The 21,919-nt window shown below is 40.7% G+C and overlaps 1 protein-coding gene across 1 annotated transcript in view; it reads left to right on the forward strand.

Annotated features, from left to right (window-relative positions):
- Positions 1-12,165: 12,165 nt before the first annotated feature.
- Positions 12,166-21,919, forward strand: part of tbkbp1 (TBK1 binding protein 1) — a 75,688-nt gene continuing 65,934 nt past the window's right edge. Inside the window, exon 1 of the mRNA XM_017695923.2 lies at positions 12,166-12,316. The gene's annotated coding sequence lies outside the window, so the exon portion shown is untranslated. The remainder of the gene's footprint in view (positions 12,317-21,919) is intronic.

Consider the following 21,919-nt stretch of genomic DNA (forward strand, 5'->3'; position numbering starts at 1 on the left):
GAAATCAAAGTCAACATATTTGGAATCTTTTTTATTAATTTCATTATAACTCTCTATTATTATCTATTATTAGACTGAAAACAGAGCTCTAGGACATGCATGGCCATCTCCCCACTGTATCCTAGGGGTCAGAAAGATAACAACTCCGTACCAAAACATTTCTACATCCCCAACAAAATACACATTCCTGCCCTCAGGCTGCTTTACATCTCCCACCCCACAAAGCGCTGGCCAGCTATGCCAGTCTGAAAGCATTCATACTGGGATCTAGTAATTGTATAGTCATTAATTCTTTCGGGTGGAGAAGAAAAGGCAAAACAAGTTCAGTGGAAATTTCCTTTGTGTTCAGACTCAGGCCGCTGATGTCCTACTTTGCACTCTCTCCAAATGGAACAGCACCTCTAAAGCTAGGCTCATTAAAACAGCACCATGCTCACTTGTTCTCTCTCTCTTTCTTTCTCATTAACTACAGTATTTTCTTTCTTTCTTACTACCCCATACATTCCCCCCATATATCCTCTTATACCATGGAAGAATCATGGTTCTTTAGAAAACCGTTTTTGTAAATGAGCAGAAAAAAACCTTTTTAAAGCTCAAGCAACCTCCACGTAACTTAAGAACCCTTAAGTTGGAAGAACCATCATATTATGTGAAGTGTAGTTTCTTTAAGCTTAAATATTCTTTCACACTCATGAATCTTACAAAAAAGTGGTTCTTTTATGGCATTGCTCGAAGAACTCTTTGCATATTTAAGACTGGTGATAAATCAATGACTTTGAAGAACCTTTAAAAGATTTACGGAACTGCCAGACAATGTAAAGGTTCTATAGCAAATTAAGGGTTCTTCCTAGAACCTTTACATGGTGTGTAAAAAAGGTTCTTCACATTCACTTATATTCAAGGAACCATCCACTGAATGGTTCTTTAGGGAATCAAAAATGGTTCTTCTATAGCATTGGGCAAAGAACCCTGTAACATCGTGTCTTGCCATGTCCTCCTCTGTTTTCTCTGTTTTGTTCCATGTGTATTTATTTATGTCAGTCATGTGCTTTTGTTGTTGTTTTGGTCTTTGTCCTCTTCCTGGTCCTGCCTTCTTGTTATCTGTCTCACCTGTCTGTTGTCTGCAGCCCTGCCCTTCATTAGTTCCAGGTATTTCTGGTCTGTTCTGTGTGTATTTATACCCCTGCTTTGGATGCATGCTTTGTGTTTGCTTGGTCGTTTGTTCTCTCAGGCCCTGTTTTGGTTATTTTTCTTTTGGTTTCTAGTTTTCTTCATGTCTCTCTGTCTTTGGTTTTATTTAGGTTTCATTATTGTGTTCAGAGTGTCCTGTCTTTGTTTTGTGGTTACATTTGTGTCCTGTATGTTTAAAAAAAACAAAAGACTTGCATCCTGCTTCTTTGTCTCTCCCAGTATTGCAAGCCAATGATAAATGCAGGAAGTCAGATTAATTCCCTGGATAAGGACTTGAGATATATTGAAACCAGAATCTGGTTTCTACTCTTTAGGCAGGAATCTCTTTCACTGCCATCCATAGTGGCCTTTCCCTGTGAGTATGATGGGGAGGAATCTTCATAGGTACATACTAAAAGACAAAGAAGCCAGGATCTTGGAGAGAATTTTTAGGTTCCTACAAGCCAGGTTTCCTCAATCTCCAGGGCACACAGCAGAGGATGTTTTTTTTGGGGAAACTCTCTAATTCCCTTGTGCTGTATAGTGTCCTGGAGTGGGTTACAGCTCACCCTGGCCTCTCAGCTCCACCCAGTGCTCCAGAAAATGCAAGCGACCTAGCACTGTCTCACTGTGCCGCAGAGTGCTCTGGAGAGCACCAGTGAACTGCAGCCTGCCCCCAAGGTAGTAACTCTCCTGAAGGGCAACTCCTCCTGAGACCTCTATGGAACCTGCAGGCCCACCTGCCACCGTGGACATTGCAGTAGGTCCACCTGCCTCCATGGACATTGCAGCAGACCTGCCTGCCACTGACAATGTAGCTGCAGGTCCATTTGCCACTGAGGACATTGGTGCGGCCCAGCCTGCCATCAGGCCTGCTCTCAGCGCAGCATCTCCTGACCAACCGGCCTCTGTGCCTAATGACATGCCTCTGGCCTCTGTGCCTCCTGACCTGCCTGTGGCCTCTGTGTCTTCTGAGCTGCCTGTGGTCTCTGTGTTTCCCATTTCTGCTCCCCAGGTCACTCCAGTTTCTGCTCTACACAGGGCCCTTGTTCCAGTTCTCCAGGCTCCTCCAGTGCTGGTTCCCTGTGTGGCTCCTGTGCCAGCTCCCAGTGCTGATTTGTTGCTGGCTTCCAGAGCTTGACATGCTCCTTTACGTGCTCCAGTGCTGGCCTCCCAGTGGCCCTCTCCAATGCCAGCCTCGCAATGACCTGCTCCAGTATTGGCTCTACAACACAATCCGTTGTCTACTACACACACTGTTCCAGTATCATTCACCCAATCTTGTCTAGTTTCCTGCTCTGCCAGGCCACCTTTCCAGTTCTCTGCCTAGTCTGGCATTCTTAATACTGTGTCTTGTCCCCTGTCTGTCCAGTCTCCAGTCCCTAGTTTTATTCAGTCCCTGTTACTGTATATAAGTCTGTACCTATCACCATCTGTGTTCCTATCCCTGTCTCAGTTGATCTTTCTGTTCCCTTTCTTGTTAATGTCCCGTTCCCACTATCTGTGCTACTCCAGTCACTAATTCAGCTCTTCATTGCATCATGTGTTCAAACTCCTGTCCTGTCTTTTGTCCCGTCCAACTGCCCATGTCTATCGTCCAGTCTCCTGTCTACTCACCTGTTCACCCTGTCTGGTCCTCTGTCCAATGTCCTGTCCGGTCTTGGCTCCAATCTTCAATCCAGCCCTCTTTTCAGTCTTGTGTCCAGTCTCCTATCTGTTCCCCTGTCCCCATTGTTCAGTCCCCTGTCCAGCCCTTGTTTCCAACCTCTCCTCTGAGCCAGTTCACCTTGGTGTTTTCTGCTGATCCTTGGGATAGAGGTGGGGCTTCTGTAATGTCCTATCTTGCCCTATCCTTATCTTTCTCTGTTTCAGCCTTTGTTTTCTCGTTCCATGTGCTTTTGTTTATATCAGGCATGTACTTTTGCTGTTGTCTTGTATTGTGTATGTGGAGCAGGAGCTTTCAAATGCAGTGCAAATGCATTATACCACCTTATATTATTTATGTCTTAAAATTAAATAATAAAATCAAACTGTCAAACTTCCAATCTTGTATTGGGAACAAAAATCTCCCAATTCTGATTTTAGTTCATTTCGACCATACAAATTCCATCTTTTGATGACTTTCTAAATGAAAATAAGTGAACACATCCTCTACAGAGAACACCTTTCTTAGTAAGGTGTGGGAACAAGATAATTAAGTCATAGCCAAGGAATGGGGATGAGATCTTAATGCGTGGCCATGACTTAGTAAGGAGTGGGAATGTCCATGACTTAATTATCTTGTTACCACACCTTACGTACTCATTGCCATGCCATATTACCATGTGGAAACAAGATCCTAATGCATGGCCATGAGTTAGTAAAGTGTGTACCTTACTAACAAACCTTGAAAAAATTGAGACATTTTGTAAAATCCAATACAAACAAGAATCTGTGATTTGTTCATTTTCTTAAACTTTAACTTTTATTTAATTAACAACATTATTTTTCATGTTTTTGCTGACCAACTAAATTGTACTGGTGAACAGAAAAACATTTTGAATTTCATGCCTGAAACACACTCAAAAAAGCTGAGTAGGCACTGCTCAATGTGTATGATCTTCAAGCCCTCAGATTGCACTGCATGAGAAGGGAGGCAGCACTTTATGAGTATTTTGGAAAACCATTGTGATCTAAAAGTCTGCCACTACATCAAGAAATGCAACTTTAAAACTCTAGGGTGAGAATGCTGTGGTCAGATGAGTCCACGTTTCAGCTTGTTTTGGGGAAAATGGATGTTGAATTCCAAAGATGAGAGGGACCACCCAGACTTTTGTCAGTGAACGGTGCTAATGGCAACATCTGTCATGGTGGGGGTCATCAGTGCCCAAGGCATCGGTGACTTGAATATGGGTTAAAGGTACCACTGACACATTTATTAGGATTTTAAAGAGACGTATGTATAAAGACAATGTATATTCAATGGAGGTCCATGGTTATTTCACCAAGACAGTGCCAGGCCTCATTCTGCAGGTGCTTAAACAGCATGGTTTTATAGATACAGAGTGTGTGCCTGCAGTCCAGATCTGTCTCCTATTGAAAATGTATGGCACATCATGAAGACAACAAGCACAGACTGATGAGCCAACTCTTTGAGTGTGTTGCAGGCATCAAATTCTAAAACTATTTTAAATAAGTTGGTCAGTGAAAATATTGGAAATCTTTTTTCAGTTTTTTTTTAAACTTTTGCCAGTTAATATAGATTCAAGAGAATTAACAAATCACAGATTCTTGTTTTATTGCATTTTACAAAATGTTGCAACTTTTCTGTAAATAGGGTTTGTATTTTAAGGATTGGGACTTCATGTTCACATCAAATAATTTATAGAATGACATGTCACTGTTCATTCTCAATGTGCGCTTGTTTTCTTCAGTCTCAGTCCACTCACCCTTAACCGTCTATATGTAGCATTTTAAAGATTAACTCGGAGAAATATGATAGTCATCTTAAGAAGCATCCATAAGGAAGATAATTCCAGGCTCTGGATACTGTGGATGGCTTCTTTCAATGATCTTGTTAGCTACTATTGAAACAGTGATCTCTGCCTCACCTGTGAAAAAAGAAAATCAAACATTAATCTGTTTTAACCTGTAACCTGACACATTCTGTGCACTTTCAAATCAATTTAGCTTGCATAGCACTGTAATCCCTTCCTGGATTGGGGCCTTGACATGGCAGAAGGGCTTGTGTGGTCTAGGGATCTTCGGAGCTAAGTCGCCAGGAGCAATATGATCCTGGTAGGGTCTCCCAGGGTGAACAGTTCTGGAGTGAAGACCCAGACTAACTCAATTCAAAAAACCTCCATGAAAAATGGACACAGACAATCGTGTACCCTGCCCAGGAGAAGGTCACTGGGACCTACCCCTGAAGCCAAGCCTGGAAGTAGCATCCCTTGGTGATGTGGGGAGACCATGTGGGCCCACCACCCACAAGATCCAGCATGGGGCAGCCATGCAGTGATGTATAGGCAATGGGAGATGGTGGTAAGGTCTTTGGTGGCCTAGACCCCTGCGGCAGAAACTGGCTCTTGGTATGTAGAAAGTAACTTCACTGGGGGGAAAGGAGCCAGAGCTTGAGAGGTACCTATTAGATAAAGTTGGGCTCATCTCCACCCATAGTGTCGGCTCTGAAACCAAACTCCTGGACAGGGGTTGGTCCTTCTCCTACTCAGATGTTGCACAGGGTGAAAGGCATTGGGCAGATGTGGAGATACTCACAAGTCCCCAGCTGGCATCTGTGCAGTTGGAGTTTGTCCCAGTGGATGAAAGGGTCACCTCAATGCAAATTAAAATCGCAGAGAGGAAAACTCTGACTGTTGTGTCTGCTTATGCACCAAAAAACAGGTCTGAGTATTCAGCCTTCTTGGAGTAAGTGGGTGGGGTTCTGGAAAGGGCCCCATCTACAGACTCCATAGTCTTACTGGGAGACTTCAATGCTCATGTTGGCAATGACTGGGGGACCTGGAGAGGCTTGATTGGGAAGAACAGCCTGCCCAATCTAAACCTGAATGGTGAATTGTTATTGGACTTCTGTGCCAGGCATGGATTGTCCATAACAAACACCAAGTTCGAACACAAGGATGTTCATAAGTGTGCATGGTATCAGAGCTCCTTTGGTCAAAGGTCAATAATTGACTTTGTTGTCGTTTCATCTGACTTGGGACCGTATGTTCTGGACACTCTGGTGAAGAGAAGTGCTGAGCTGTCAACTGATCACCATCTGGTGGTGAGTTGGATCAGATGGAGGGAAGACTGATGCTCAGACCAGGTAGGCCTAAGCGAATAGTAAGGGTGTGCTGGGAATGACTGTCAGACCCCCTGTTCATAATGATTTTAACTCCCACCTCCAGGAGAGCTTTTCTCATGTTCCAGAGGAGGTAGGGGACATAGAGCCTGAATGGACCCTGTCCAAAACCTCCATTGTGTAAGCAGCCAGGCATAGCTGAGGCCAAAATCTTCGGTGCCTGTCAGGGCGGTATCCCAAGAACCCCCTGGTGGACACTGGTGGTGAGGGAGGCCGTCAAGCTGAAGAAAGAAGCCTTTAGGGATTGTATGGTCCGAAGGACTCCTGACTCAGCAGATAGGTGCCGCAAGGCAAAAAAGGTGGGATTGGCAACAGTGGCAGAAGCAAAATCTAGGGTATGGGAGGAGTTTGGTGAAGTCATGGAAAAAGATTTTTGGTCAGCCTCAAGGAGGTTCTGAACAACTGTCCGATGACTCAGCAGCGGTCAGGGTGGTGTCGCCCAAGCTGTCTTCAGCAGGGGTGGAGAAACTTTGACTTCAAATGACGATATTGTCGGTCAGTGGAAGGAGCACTTTTAGGAACTCTTTAATCCAGGAGATAGGCCTCCCTCACAAGAGTCAGGACCAGAGGCTTCTGGCGTGTCAAGCTCAATTTCCCTGGTGGATCTAACTGAGGTAGTTGGCGAGCTCTTTAGTGGCAAGGCACCGGGGGTGGATGAGATTCGTCCGGAGATGCTTAAGGCTCAGGGTATTGTGCAATATATTGACAGGAGTTAGCCATCTGAGAGTGTGAGAACTGTGTTCCTTTAGTTGTTTTCTTCTAACCAGCATATTAATAACCAGCAAAAACATTTCATTGCCAAACATTTTACTCCAATTATTTTAAACAATTTTCTAGGCTGCCTATGACTTTTGAACAGTTTTTTATTTCAGCAACTTTACTACAGACATTATTTCACTAAACACTGAATATTATAACTTGTCCAAATACTGATGATAGACGTCAGTAAACTATTAGGCTTCTCCTTTGTTTCTGTTTGCATTGACTAGCTAGCTAACGGTTACTGTTCTCTCTCACTCTGACTCTACTTCTGTTGCTGATTCTCCCTTATGATCATGAATAACTCTTTCTCTCTCTGCTGTACTCCACTGTACCTTCCTGTGTGTTCTCAATTCTACAGCTATTGAGTCACTCATATTGCGATTCCTTGGCTGCGGTTCATTCTGAAAGGAGCCCACCAGAACACAGCAACTTGCAAAACTTCACTCACAGCTTCATTTTCAAACGAGCGCAATTTGGCCTGAAAACTGTGAACCTCTCTCTGTCTGCACTGTCTGTCCTCGGGTTTACAGCTATTAAGATTAAGAGACCCTTATTTGTCCCACAATGGGGAAATTTCACCTCCGCATTTAACCCATCTGTGAAGTGAAACACCCCATATATTCTAGTGGGCACACACACACTAAGGGGCAGTGAGTACACTTGTCTGCAGCGGTGGGCAGCCCAATCCACATCACCCGGGGAGCAGTTGGGGGTTAGGTGTCTTGTTCAAGGATACCTCAGTCATGTGCTGTCGGCTCTAGTGATCAAACGGTGACCTTCTGGTCACGAGGCTGGTTCCCTAAACTCCTATTCAAACACTCCTAAGACGGTTCGTTTATCCACTCATAAGGCTGTTTATTTTTTATGTCTGTAATCAGTCATATTGGCCGCTACTGCTGTTTTCAAACGAACCCAGTTTGGTGGCGAAACAGCTACCCTGGCAACTCTGGGGTTAACACGTAAACTGCAGTATTGTTTTAAAAACGTTAAATCTGGACACTTCACCAACTCAGCTAAACCTCCTGTTATCTTGCATTAGATCACTTAAGTTAGCTTAATACAATTATCTCACTGCTACTAACACTGCTGTTTGTGATAAAGAAACAATGCAACGTAAGCCATTTTCACTGTATGTGAAAAAATAAAGCCAAGTCATTACCTCAGAGCTGAACATGAAGACATGGTGTGAACAGGGACTTCAGTGCAGCTAGGCTGGGATCTTCCTGTGTGATTCAGTGTGAACACTGTCTTGGAGCAGCTTGCACTCAGATTCAAACAACTGGTTCTCCACATTCATTGGCTGAACACATCATAACCACGATTTTGTCCAATGAACACACAACTGTCTGCTAAACGTATTTTTTGCTTTCAAAACTTTAATTCTACCAAATATAAGACAACAATATACTTTTGAACTGATATTGCAATTTACTGTCTGTTTTGAAGAGAAGTGAATTATTGAATGGTTGGACAGTTATTTGAATTACTTAAAACTCATAATTTTAGTCAAAATATCTGGTCTGATGCTGCATGCTGGTTGATAATATGGAAGTTTAAATTCATTTGCCATACATGTACTGTTTTAAAACAGCAAATTACTGTTAAGTTCCAGTAAGCAATGGAATTGTTATATTATTGTTACCCTGTATTAAAAGTAATTTTATAGGACAGTTCTCTGAATTACACTGAAAAAAATGATACTTTGGACCAACATAACAAATTAGAGTAATTTTTTTTTATTTAAATTTATTAATTTTTCTCCAATTATATTTATGATTCAGTCAAAATCCTATATTTTAATTTAATATCAACTAAAATATTTATTTACTCAAACTTAAAAAAAATACTTGCAAAGTAAAAAGACTACTTATTATAAAGACCACATACTCATTTATTAACATTTATTAATTTCCTGAGTCAGTACAAACTACAATTTCTTGCTTAATCAATGTATTTTCTTTAATCACAAAACTTACTAATTGTAGGGCAACATATTCACAAACAAAAGCTACATTTGATATGGATAGATTTTTCACTTTTGATAAATTTAAAACAATGTTTGATTTGGTTTACTCACAATAAATAAATAAAAGACAAGAATATTTTCCTCAAAAGACCATAATATTTATTCAGATGTCTTAACATTTACCAACTTTTCTGTAGATACCAAAAGATATAAAAACACTAAAAAATCATAATAATAATAAAAAATAATCAAATAAGTAAAATATCACTATGATAAAAAAATGCATTTTAAAGCTAGTAAAGCTCACCACCAACACAATCTACTAAATATAAAAAACACAGAAACAAAATACACTAAATAAAATTAATTATGGCCTTTTCAATGTTTCTTCTTTTAAGTTTTTGCAATATTTCTATAACCTTAAGCATATACACCGACCAGTGCAACGTGTGAAACTGTTCTGTACATTTCTCCTTGCAAACTTGAGATTTATTCTAACAGCCATTAAGACCTAAAAAAAACAGTTCTTAATGGCTGTTAGAATAAATCTCAAGTTAACTTGGCTATCCATTGGTATCAAGTTAACTTGGCTATCCATTGGTATCAAGTTAACTTGGCTATCCATTGGTATCAAGTTAACTTGGCTATCCATTGGTATCAAGTTAACTTGGCTATCCATTGGTATCAAGTTAACTTGGCTATCCATTGGTATCAAGTTAACTTGGCTATCCATTGGTATCAAGTTAACTTGGCTATCCATTGGTATCAAGTTAACTTGGCTATCCATTGGTGAACTGACCAGAACGTATGAATGGTACATTACAAAGTGAAGGCAAAAAATAATAAAACTGAACCAAGTTAAACCAGGTCAATTGCTAGGAGTGCAATCTATGAACAAAGGTTAGCACTTTTGCTGATTGTGAATTTACCATATTCACATTTTCAGTGCCACAATACTTCTACTACAAAGAATTATGTAAACAATGACATGTTCCATTATCCTAAAATGTATCTAAATACAAGCAACAAACAAAACATACTGTATCCAAATGTCTTTCTTTGATAAATCCAATATTTAAAGCTTGGCACTAAGACTGCACACTTTGTGTGTCATTTTCTTTGGTTCTATCTCCATGAAGATTTTCTGCAGTGCATCAAAAGTGTATTTAAGCTCACCTGGATAGCTCAAGTTTACAGCATAGATGAGACCAAACAACATGGCACATGCATGTGCAACTGACGGCAACTCATTAAGGACTTCAACACCTTCAATTCCAATCCAAATATCATGTGCTGGCTGGAGAGGATCCTCATCCTCCCTGATGACAAATACTGCCATTGCACACCTCTTTAGCTCCGTTTCAGCTTCCTCCTTCTGAGCAACCTGATGAAAGCGAAAACATTTATTAGAAAGTTGGATTGGTCTCTCTCTCGGAAGCTGGGATGGGCTCCTCTCCCCTCATTACACAATCATGATGTTAGCCAGTGGATTGTGAAAAGGGTCTATGCTCATATACATGGCCTCAGGTCCTAAACATTTTGCATATTAGCGTATGCTTGCTGTTGCCTGTATGTACTGTGGAGTTCCGTGTCCCCCACTGGTTCTTAATCAGCACAGTTCTGGGCGATTGACTGCTGGTTGTCATGAAGTAATCATGGGCAGGTCACTTTATGGGAAGACAATATCCAAACAGCTCAACATTGGCCAAGCTAGCGAATGTAGTCATGATCAGATACTAAAGATACGTTCTCCTCCTTATCCTGGCTGCAACATGGATACTGAGCTGTATGGAAGCTCCTGAATAAACAGATTCTCTAAAGTTGAGCTTTTGAAAGTTATTCTGAGGAGAATGGCAGGGTACAGCCCCATCTCGGAGCATGAATCCAACCAAAGGAGTCTTGGAGACATCACGCTCTATAAAGTGACAGCTGCAGACATGAATAACTTAACCTACCTCACCTTCAAGCTTCTCTTTCTGAGCGACAAAATGGCAGACAGCAAACCTGGACGAGGTCACGTGGCATTAAAACCTAAAAATATTGATTTTATATTTTTTTAGACAAACTGAACAAATCAGGCTTGAACCACAAATCATGATTTTATATTAGACCTAACGTTCTATATACAACACACTAAACAAACGACACCACCGTTTTTCTTGCAAAGCCCATGTGGACAGTCACTGACGAACGGCCTCCAAGAAGGTGAAAAACGCGAATAACTCTAGCCCCGCCCCAAACCGCTAATCACAGTCATCACCCCAAAATATTCTGTTAAACTGAGTCAAAAAGCGCAGTCACATATATAAACGCACAACACATAAGGTTTAAAAACACACTTAACGTTTTTTTCATTTTCTTTAGCTAGCTAGATGCACGTTAACATACGTTTTTGAAAATACCCTGGTATAGCTAGCTAGCTAGCATTAGCGTTAGCTAATGTTTATCGTAGAGACAGTTTGTAAAGTAACACTGAACTGCCTGTCATGACACTAACCATATTTTTGCATATAAACACATATAAACACATACTGGCTTTCTGAAACAGACCTTCGAATTCTTACCTTGTTTAAAACAGCCGTCCAAAACTGACGAGCTTCACTTTGAAAGCAAAGTAATGGCGCCCGCCGAACTTGACGAGAACTGAGCTGATGTGACGTCATGTGGTCACGTGACATTAAACGTCTGACTTGAAGTGAAAATATTATTTTAGCAAAATTATTTATTTTACGTTGTTTTCTGAAGAGTGGTATTTGCTTTTGGGCAAATTGAACAAAACAGGTTTTAACCAGAAATCATAATTTTCAATTAGACCAACATACAAATACACTTCAAATAAATTATGGGTGTTTCATGGGTGTTTTTCAGTGTAACTTTCATTAGATTTTATAATGTGCTTATTACTTATAATATTCTGTATTTTTAAATAAACACACACAGAGCAGCAAAAATGTAAAACAACTATATTGGTCTGTATTTATACACCGATAACTGTGTTTTTAGCTGTTTTTACAATGATAACTACTAAATTCACACTCCATACTCTTAAAAAATGATGCAACCATGTTAAAACGGTGGATTCTTGTAATTTACAATAACAGACATTGACTGTATTTTTACAGCAGATTTATTGAAAAAGGTGATTTTCCTGCGTTTTACATGTATATTCTCTTATCATGAAAAATACAGAAAAAAAACTCTAATTTTTTACGGTCAACTTCTTTTTTTTTTTTTTTACAGTGTAGCCAGGTAATCCTTAGCATTTTCTTTTTTCTTTTCTTTGTTTTCACCGTGGAACTTACGGTGGGTGCTAAAGGCTTTCCAGCCCGTTTCAGTGTCTTATTGGAGGAACGCTTTTGCTTTATCGCCCCCCGCCTCCTCCCCACACCACCACCACCACACACACCAACGAGGCTGATGTGATTTCTCCCCACAGTGAGCGCGGTTGAGCAGGGAAAGCATCAGCAGCATCAGCATCAGCAGCATCCGGCGCTCAGCCTCACTCAGCTCTCACTCCTGGGGGTGCTTGGCCCCCTTTTAAACCATGGCAGCCGAGGACCGATCGATGGCCCATTGTGAGTATTTCACGTTGTCTCTCTGTAGGGACGCGGCTCGGGGAGTCTGTATTGTGCTCGCCTGCTTTTTGAGTCAGGGCTCCGTCATGATGTGCGTTGAGTAGCGTGTACAGTGGCAGACAGCGCACAGCCATGTTTAACACACTGCTCTACAAATTACCGTGTAAACAGCGACCAAAAGCGACGCCGAGGGGCTTCAGGACCCTTTGGATTTGAGGTCCGGGCAGACGTGCATGGATGGGCTCTCTTGGCTCTATTGTGCTCAGCGGATATGGGATGAATGTGTTGAGTTGTGAAAGCGAAGCCCGATGCGTGCAGTTAAAGGCGACGCGGGAGGTTTGACATCAGCAGCAGCAGCTCAGCTGAGTTCGGCACAATTCAGGTCCTGAACTGAAAGGGATGGAAAGGATGGTGTTTATCAGCAAAGAGCCAAGATGATGGCTTTATGTTGCTGGCTTTAGCAGACATGGTCTTTTTAAATGGGGGAGTATCTGAAACATGCATGTATCCCATTTCAAAACACAAGTTTCCAGTTAGCATCCATACATTTCTTTGGGAAAAAGTGCTTTGAATTTATGACGACGTGAAAATGTAATTATCACAGCTGCTGCCTTAAGAAGCAGAATGAAACTGTGTTGCTGTAACAGGTTTTGTTCACGCTTGACACGTTTAAAACACGTAAACTCAGAGCACCATCTGTTTCATTTGTTTGGTCATTTCTCATTGCAGAGCTTCAGTCCAGAGAAGCGCTGTTTGCTGTAGAGTGGACGTAGCAGTGCTACGTTTTTCTCCTTTGGCATTTCAGTTGTGATCTTGGGTGGATGTTTGGTGCTGCTGATGGATGTTTTGTGGAAAAGTGCTGGGGAAAATATCAGCTCCCCTCCTCTTGTCTGTCTCTGTCAGCTGACAAGAAACCATACATCCCTCGCATTGATGGAGACTGAAGCCAACGTCAGCATTTTCACTCCACTCTGTAACAAAACAGCGGTGAAACTGTCAGGTCTGACTTGTGAATAAGAGCATCATTTCTATCAGAAGTGTTATCACTGTATTGCAGTCTATCCGAGTGTGCGCTGCGTCTCAGGCTTATTTAAGACTTTGTTATGCAATCCAGATTTTGTTCGTGACAGCGTGAAGTTTCTGAGACGGATCCTGCAGGCTTGCTACACTATATGTCCAAAAGTTTGTAGACACTCGTCTTCTCACCCACCTTCCTACACTCTCAGAAATCAAGGTTCAAAACCCTCAGTGGGGCAGTTAACCTCTTATCTCTGGGGTGGTACCCTCAAGGGTACGTCTCAGTACCCTTGGGCAGGGAACATAATTGTAACATAATCTATTGAAATTATATTTTTAAGCTGTATTGACTCCACACACTCTGTCTTCCAGGCTTCCTGTTTTATGTTCTGTTTTAAGGCATTAGATTATGAAAAGGTACAAACATGTATTTGTACATGTATCTGAAAAACCTATTTAAGGTACACATTTGGACTTCAAAACCACTGTTGTACCTTTGAAGGAACATTGTTTGTACCTTTATAAATGAAAAATGTACCTGCACAGAACCTTTATTTCTAACAGTAATAATCAAGAATATTAATGTAGAGCTGGCCCCCTTTGTTGCAGTATAATGGGATATATTTCATCCAGGGAGGGATCAGAGGTCTGGAGAAAGGTTTCTGAAGGAAATCCATATGTGGATTTCTGCATGTGAGAAGCACCTCTTCACTTTATTATGGTGTTAGACTGTCAGACAATGTGGAACATAGACAATGCAAATACATTGTCAAGGGCATTCATGTAGAATTGGCTCTTCTTTGCTATAATAACAGCCTCTTTTCTTTTGGGAAGGCTTTACACTAGATGTAGGAACATCCAGTGGCCCCAAGAGCCTGAGGTCAGGTATTGATGTCGGATGACTAGGCTTAAAAATGCCACTCCAGTTCATCCCAAAGGAATTGAATGGAGCTCTATTATTCCAGAGAACTCTGTTCCACTGCTCCACAGCCAAATGGTGAAGATCTTATATCCCTCTAGCTGAAGCTTGGCACTGGGCATGGTGATCTTAGGCTCTTCTGTGGCTGCTCCAAAGCATTGCATTTTATTGGCAATGCTGTCCTATAGAAATTATACAAGCGTTGTGTGCATAAATGTCTACATCAACAACAATTCACTAATTAGAATGGCTGTCTGCATACTTTTGGACATACAGTGTATGAATGCTGCTGCCTTCATGGACAGCTCTCAGTGCTGAATTATGTCCGCCTTGTCTTTTTAGCCTTTTGTTACACCGTGTTATGTGTTGACACATTTCATCTAGCCGTGAAGAGGGATAAACACACCTTGGCTGGAGTGTTTAGTCCTTGTTTTTGGAGGAGCTCTTAAAACAGCTGGGAAGGGACCTCTTTGACAGCTGAATGTGAGTCATTTCACAACAGAGTGACTGTGAAAAAAAAAACATGATTTTTGGGATAAGCTCAAGGTCTTGTGATCTTGAGCAGAACAAAAACAGTGTCTGAATCACAGTTTTGCAATTGGCTGCCTTTAAAATAATGTGCTGGGGTAGTATGTTCATAATCAGACTTGCCCAGCTAGGCCAAACGATCATACATTTGTTGCCAATGCTGTAGTGCAATGAATGCCCAAAATATGTTTGTTTAAATATCTCCCTGGTTTTTAATTCCAGACAGGCCTGATCTTCCTCAGCTGTGTGAATATTAATTGAAGAGCAATGTTTACAGGCAAAATAGGTTTACCCCAGAAATCCTCTATGCCTTGTTAACCACTGCCTCTTGTGAGATAACAAGTCTTGACAAAAGGTAATCATGGGTAATGTAGTTCTAACTTATAATTTCTCAATAATTTCTCAATGGATGAGCCCAACTGTGAAACTGAAGTCCAGAAGTTCACAGTTTTGTGCTTTTTCTATGCTGTACTGCATCTATTAAACCAGGTTATTAGGCGGCCCACATAAGGCAATTCATCTTTTTTTCAAAAATAGTTTTGATGTAGTAGGTAAACATTGTTAAAGCTTCCAAAGCATCAGCATTACTTACATACATAAATAGCATTTGAGCCATTTTGAATGTTATATCACAAAAACAATGCATTTACATATAACTGCCTATCGAACCTACAGCAGTTTTGCCCATTAATGTTGAAGTTATAAGCCTGGACAATACAGTGCAGCCAATTAGAACACAGATCATTGTAACAGGGAGCAAGGAGGCGGACGCATGTGCTGAGATAAGCGAGATTTATTAAGGGCAAATCCAAATCAGGTCGAGACAGTTCCAGGGTCACAGAGCCAACACGGATCTCACAAGAGTTAGATATGACGAGAAACACAAACAAAGATTCAAACAACAGTTCTGCCAACATACATCAAAGCAAGAAAACAAATCAAACAAAGACCAGCCCTAGACGAATGAAAACACAGTGCTTAAATACAAGAGGGCTAACGAGGGTTCACAAGACCCAGGTGGAAACACAGGGTGAGAATAATCAGGGGAGGAGTCACCAAAACAAGGGGCCGCGGACTATGAAACCAAAACAAATACACATGGAAGATCAAAACACAACATGAACACATGGACAGGACTGGGAGTGGCCAATCGTGACAATCATTTAATATATCAGTATTATATATCGGTATTAAGGCCCAGTAACAAAACAGCCTCCTTTTTTTAAGGAAGAGAGTTTAGAAAAGTGTCAAGAAAAATGGGTACATAAACCCCAAAAAAGAACAAAACAAAAACAAAACCAAACCAAAAATATATATATTTTTAAATATAAGATGTGGTGTCTTGAAATGATGACCTGTAGTGTGTTTGAGTGGGACAGTCTCTAAACTGGGCTCATCTCCTGCCCTTCAGGAATAGAGTAAGGTCCCCTTGATTTAGCGGCTCAACGTGATTACCGTACACTTCTTTTGCAGCACTGTTGTTATGTTGCCGGTGGGAATCTGTCCGCAGGAGCTAATTTAAGAGTCTGGTGTTGGGAGATGAATCATGACTTTTGCCCTGCAGCTAATCACAGTCACATAAGTGGTGTCTGGTGGGAACTGAGTTTTTGCTTTGTGTCTCTTTTTGGAACTTGCCTTTTAATTGTGATATATAGCATCTCACTGTCAGTGCCAACAATGCTTATTATCAAATCCATATTAAAGTAGAAAACATAGTCTAGACAGTTTCTACTCACTAACTGAGCCTATAACTTTTAGCAAAAAGAGTTCTATGCAGAGCCAGACAACGTATCAAGTAGATCTCGTTTTGATGCTAGAACCATCTTAAAAGGTTCTTTAAGAAACTATGTATAAGAATATATCATGTTATATAAAGTACACTGTGGACCTAACTCTGCTTGTTTTTACCCTGATATCACATTTCTTATGATTATTATTATTATATATTATTTTGTATAAACTACTACTACTTCTACTACTACAACTATTATTACTACAACTACTACTATTACTACTGCTACGTCTATTAAGTACGTCTATTATTAATAAAAATGCAATAGACTGTAGATAATATACATGTTTATCAGAACCTCATGAAGGTAATAAGAAAGACACACATAAAAATAGCTATTTTCAGAACTCCAAAAAAACATGTAAGCATTCAGAATTGTTTGAATTGTTCTGATTCTATCTAGAACCCTAGGAGAGCTATTTTTATGAGCATAGCCTTGAAATTAATTTTACACTGATTTTTATTACACTGATTACAGGTTTTGTTTATTGAAAATCTTTTTTTAATCTGTGCTTTATCTGTTTCTGGAAAACCCCATTTGATGAAATACAGTTCTTGTGGTCACTCTAAAATCTGAGTTTGATGAGGATTTAGTTGGTAAACAGCGATTACAGGTCATATGGCTAATTATATGAAATACGCCCTCTAATATGTCTGCTCTTGCTGGGGCCTCTTGCTCCTTGATGCATCCAGATGGCACAGTTTAGCAATGAGCCTGTCAGAGAAAAGTTAGCCTGATAGCAAATCTCAAAGCATGCATTTTTGATGAGTTAGGCAGTTTTCTGTATCTGTCACCATAATGTGCTTTGATTATCTCTGCCTGCATCAGGATAGACAAAGGTCTCAAAAAACAAATCTTGTGTCTGTATTTTTAACCACGCTGTCTTTAAAATGGAGACAGCAGATGGAGGCCTAGGTTCACTTTGTCATATTGCATATCACTTCACAAAAATAGCACTAGCCTGACAGTGCTGTAACTGTTGTTTTAACTTCACACAATTTTAACCAATATTCCAGAGAATAATATTCCAGTTTAACTCCAGATACGTTAGTTTAACACCAGTGATGTTGTGTGCTGTCATATACTGTCATATACTTTTGATGTGAAACAGTCCACTGTGCAGAAATTTACAGATGATTTTCTTTACAATGGTGGTTATAACCCAAACACAGCCATTACAAAATGACCATTGAACCTATACCTGTCTTATTATTATTATTATTGGATATTATTATTATTATCTTATTATTATTGGTAATGTTAAAACAGTACTAAATTGGAACACAAAAAAATCCATTGGGAATTTTATTTCCTAATAACACCCTGCATATACACCATATATACTCTTCTTCTTCTTCTTCTTTCGGATGCTCCCTTTAGGGGTCGCCACAGCGGATCATCTGCCTCCATCTTGCCCTATCCACTGCCTCCTCTACTTTTACACCAACCATCTCCATGTCCACCTTCACTACATCCATAAACCTTCTCTGAGGTCAACCTCTTCTCTTTCTCCCCAGCTGCTCCATCTCCAACATTCTTTGACCAATATATCCACTATTCCTCCTCAACACATGTCCAAACCATCTCAACCTGGCCTCTCTGGCTTTATCTCCAAACTGCTCTACCTTCATTGTCCCTCTGATCTGCTCATTTCTAATCTTGTCCATCCTTGTCACTCCCAACGAAAATCTCAGCATCTTCATCTCCGCCACCTCCAGCTCAGCCTCCTGTCTTTTAGACAGAGCCCCAGTCTCCAAACCATACATCATAGCAGGACGCACTACTGTCTTGTAAACCTTCCCTTTCACTCTTGCTGCTATCCTTCTGTCACACATCAGCCCTGACACCCATCTCCACCCACTCCATCCTGCCTGTACCCTCTTCTTCACCTCTTTTCTACACTGTCCATTGCTCTGGATGGTTGACCCAAGATATTTGAAGTCATCCACCTTTACGACCTCTACTCCTTGCATCTTCACCTTTCCAGATTCCCATCCACCTGCTCTCTACTCTCACCACAGATTACAATGTCATCTGCAAACATCATGGTCCATGGAGCCTCCTGCCTGACCTCATCTGTCAACCTTTCCATCACCATTGCAAACAAGAAGGGGCTCAAAGCTGATCCCTGATGTAACCCTACCTTCACCTTGAAACCATTTGTCACTCCAACTGCACACCTCACTACTGTCTCACCATCCTCATACATGTCCTGCACCACCCTAACATACTTTTCAGCTACACCTGACTTCCTCATACAGTACCACAGTTCCTCTCTTGGCACCCTATCATATGCCTTCTCTAGATCAACAAAGACACACTGTAGCTCCTTCTGACCTTCTCTGTACTTCTCTACCAACACTCTCAACGCAAAACTTGCATCTGTGGTACTCTTTCTGGGCATGAAACCAAACTGCTGCTCACTGATCTGAACCTCTCGCCTTAGCCTTGCTTCAACAACTCTTTCCCATACCTTCATGGTGTGGCTCATCAACTTTATACCTCTGTAGTTACTGCAGCTCTGCACATCACCCTTGTTCTTAAAAATGGGGACCAGTACACTGCTTCTCCACTCATCAGGCATCCTCTCACTCTCCAGGATTTTGTTAAACAACCTGGTTAAAAAGTCCACTGCCTTCTCTCCGAAACATCTCCATACCTCCACAGGTATGTCATCTGGACCAACTGCCTTTCCATTCTTCATCCTTTTTAAAGCTGCCCTCACTTCCACCTTACTAATTCTCTGCACTTCCTGATCCATTATCTCTCCCCCCGTTGTCCTCCTCTCTCTCTAGTTTTCCTCATTCATTAGTTCTTCAAAGTACTCCTTCCATCAACTCAACACTCTCTGTTCACTCACTAGTACATTTCCCTCTCTATCCTTTATCAGCCTAACCTGCTGTACATCCTTTCCAGCTCTACCTCTCTGACATCCTTTCCAGCTCTATCTCTCTGTATACACTATATATACTATATATCCAAAAGTATATGGGATTGACACCCCTTTCCAAAACCATGGGCATTAAAATAGAGTTGCCCCCTTCTTTGCAGCCTCTACTCTTCTGTGAAGTCTTTCCACAAGATTTTATGTGTCTGTAAGAAATTGTGCCCATTCAGGCAAAAGAGCATGCACGAGGTCAGGCGCTGATGTTGGACCTAGCTCGAAGTCATTGTTGCCATTCATCTCAAAGGTTGTCAGCAGGGTTAGGGTCAGGGCTCTGTGCAGGCCACTGGCGTTCCTCCACACCAAACGTGTCAAACCATGTCGTGTGCAAAGGGGCACATTCATACTGGAACAGGAAAGCACCTTCTCCAAATCATTGTCATGTTCTCCTGCCATCAGCCAAACCCAGATTCATCCATAATTCATCACTCAAGAGAACGTTTCCACTGTTGAGTCCAGTGGCAGCATGCTGTACACCATTCCAGCCGATGCTTGGTATTATGCACAGAGATCTTAGGCCTGTGCAGCTTCTCAGCCATGGAAACTCATTTCTTGCAGATCCTGATGCACATTTCATGTGCTGATGTTGCCTCCAGAGGCAGTTTGGAACTCTGTAGAAAGTGGTACAACAGAGAATAGGTGATTCCGCATACTTTTTGCCATATTGTGTATTTGTATTGTTTTAAAAACGTCTGGTTTCTGTCACAACCACTGTGAGCAATGATTCTGATTCTGTACGTTTCTCTAGAACAGAGTATTTTTCTCCAAACAAGACTGTTTACATTGTAACTATGTAATTATGCAAAAAGTCTGAAAAAATATTAAGCAAAATCCCCTTTAATGCAGTGCCACAGAGGGTTACATTGCTACCACCATGTAATGTAAATTTAAGGTTTTCCCTAGAAAAATCAACAATTCAAGAACCATTTATGGGCCTTCACACTATGTGGAGGTTGTTTAATAAAGTTCTTCAGATCTTATTTTCAAAAAGGGTCTTTAAAGAACATCTAACCATTTAAACATCTATTGAAATGCCCGTTAAGGTTCTTCTTCTGTGCATTACTCCAAATAACCTTCATCTTTAACATTGTAGTGAACAAGAGAACAAGTAAAGGCACATGGATTAAATAACAAACTTACTTCTGTTAGTGCATAAGATTAAAGATGGATTGCAGTGAGGCTGAGCAATTCATCTGACAGCATTTCTAAAGGGATTTACACTCAAGTTTCCTATGTACAACAAGATGTGGGCCAAGACTATTTGCATAAGCACTTATAATATACTTACAAAGCGCTCTAGGAGTGCCTAGTGGCCTCCCGAGCACAATACACTCTGAAACTGTTGAATGTGACACTATTGTTGTTTCTTTTTTTTAATTATTCACTTCATCTATCTCTCTCATCTTACATGCAAAATTGATGGAGATGTATGTTTATGTAAGACAGTTGCAGCCTGAAAAGGTGACAAGCAGGAGCAGCTCAGATGCTCCAAGGAAGCTTTATACTGCTCTGGAATATTCATGAGCGTCTGGGCAGGTCACAAAGGGTGTTTTAAAAGAGCAGGAGAGCAGAGGGAGGAGAAAAAGAGGACACGAGAGGAACAGAGGTTAGAAGAGGAAAAGTAATGCTTAAAAAAATGAATGGTTCATTAATCGTTCTCGGCTTGGAAGTATGGTTCTAGGAAAAGTTCTTCAAATTTTAAAAAGGCTCCATTCTATAAGTATCGCTTACAAAAAAGGATAAACCATAAGTTGAAGGTTTCTTGAATGAACCAAGAAAATAGGTTCTGAAAGGGTTCTTTAGGTTATATGTAGAACCATGATATCTCAAGCAACTCTTCGATTGCTTAAATGGTTCTTTGCCGTTCAGCAAATGGTTCTTTTTGCGGCATCTTAAACATGCTACATTTGCCTCGACATAGTTAGGATGGCTGATTTTTTTTATTTTTTGTTGTTTTAACAAGAAGAAGAAGAGGAAGAAGAAGAAGAGTAAGAAGAATTATTTTTATGATGCATTCTATACAAAGTAATAGTGTTTCATGATGATATTGGGCTCTTCATATAACCTCTGTGGCTCAATGGAACCTTTTAATATATATTTAATATATAATGGAACTTTTTAATATATATTCCCTTAAAAAAAACTTCTTAAAATGATTGTGTGTAATGCCAAAAAGGGATCTGCCTGTCACAGAATCTTATTTGTCAGTATGTAGATTTTTTTTTTGCTAAACGTTAATGTGTCTGGTTTGTCTGTCAATCAATCAATCAATCAATCAATCAATGGTGTATAATCTCCTTTATAGAGAACTTAGTGCTATAAGGAGCCATATACAGGGGTTTTGCCACTGTTACAAGTCATAGAACCTTTTTGGGGCTACAGAACCCTTTTTGTTACTAGTT

This window comes from Pygocentrus nattereri, chromosome 13 (genome assembly GCF_015220715.1).
Source record: "Pygocentrus nattereri isolate fPygNat1 chromosome 13, fPygNat1.pri, whole genome shotgun sequence".
Taxonomy (NCBI): domain Eukaryota; kingdom Metazoa; phylum Chordata; class Actinopteri; order Characiformes; family Serrasalmidae; genus Pygocentrus; species Pygocentrus nattereri.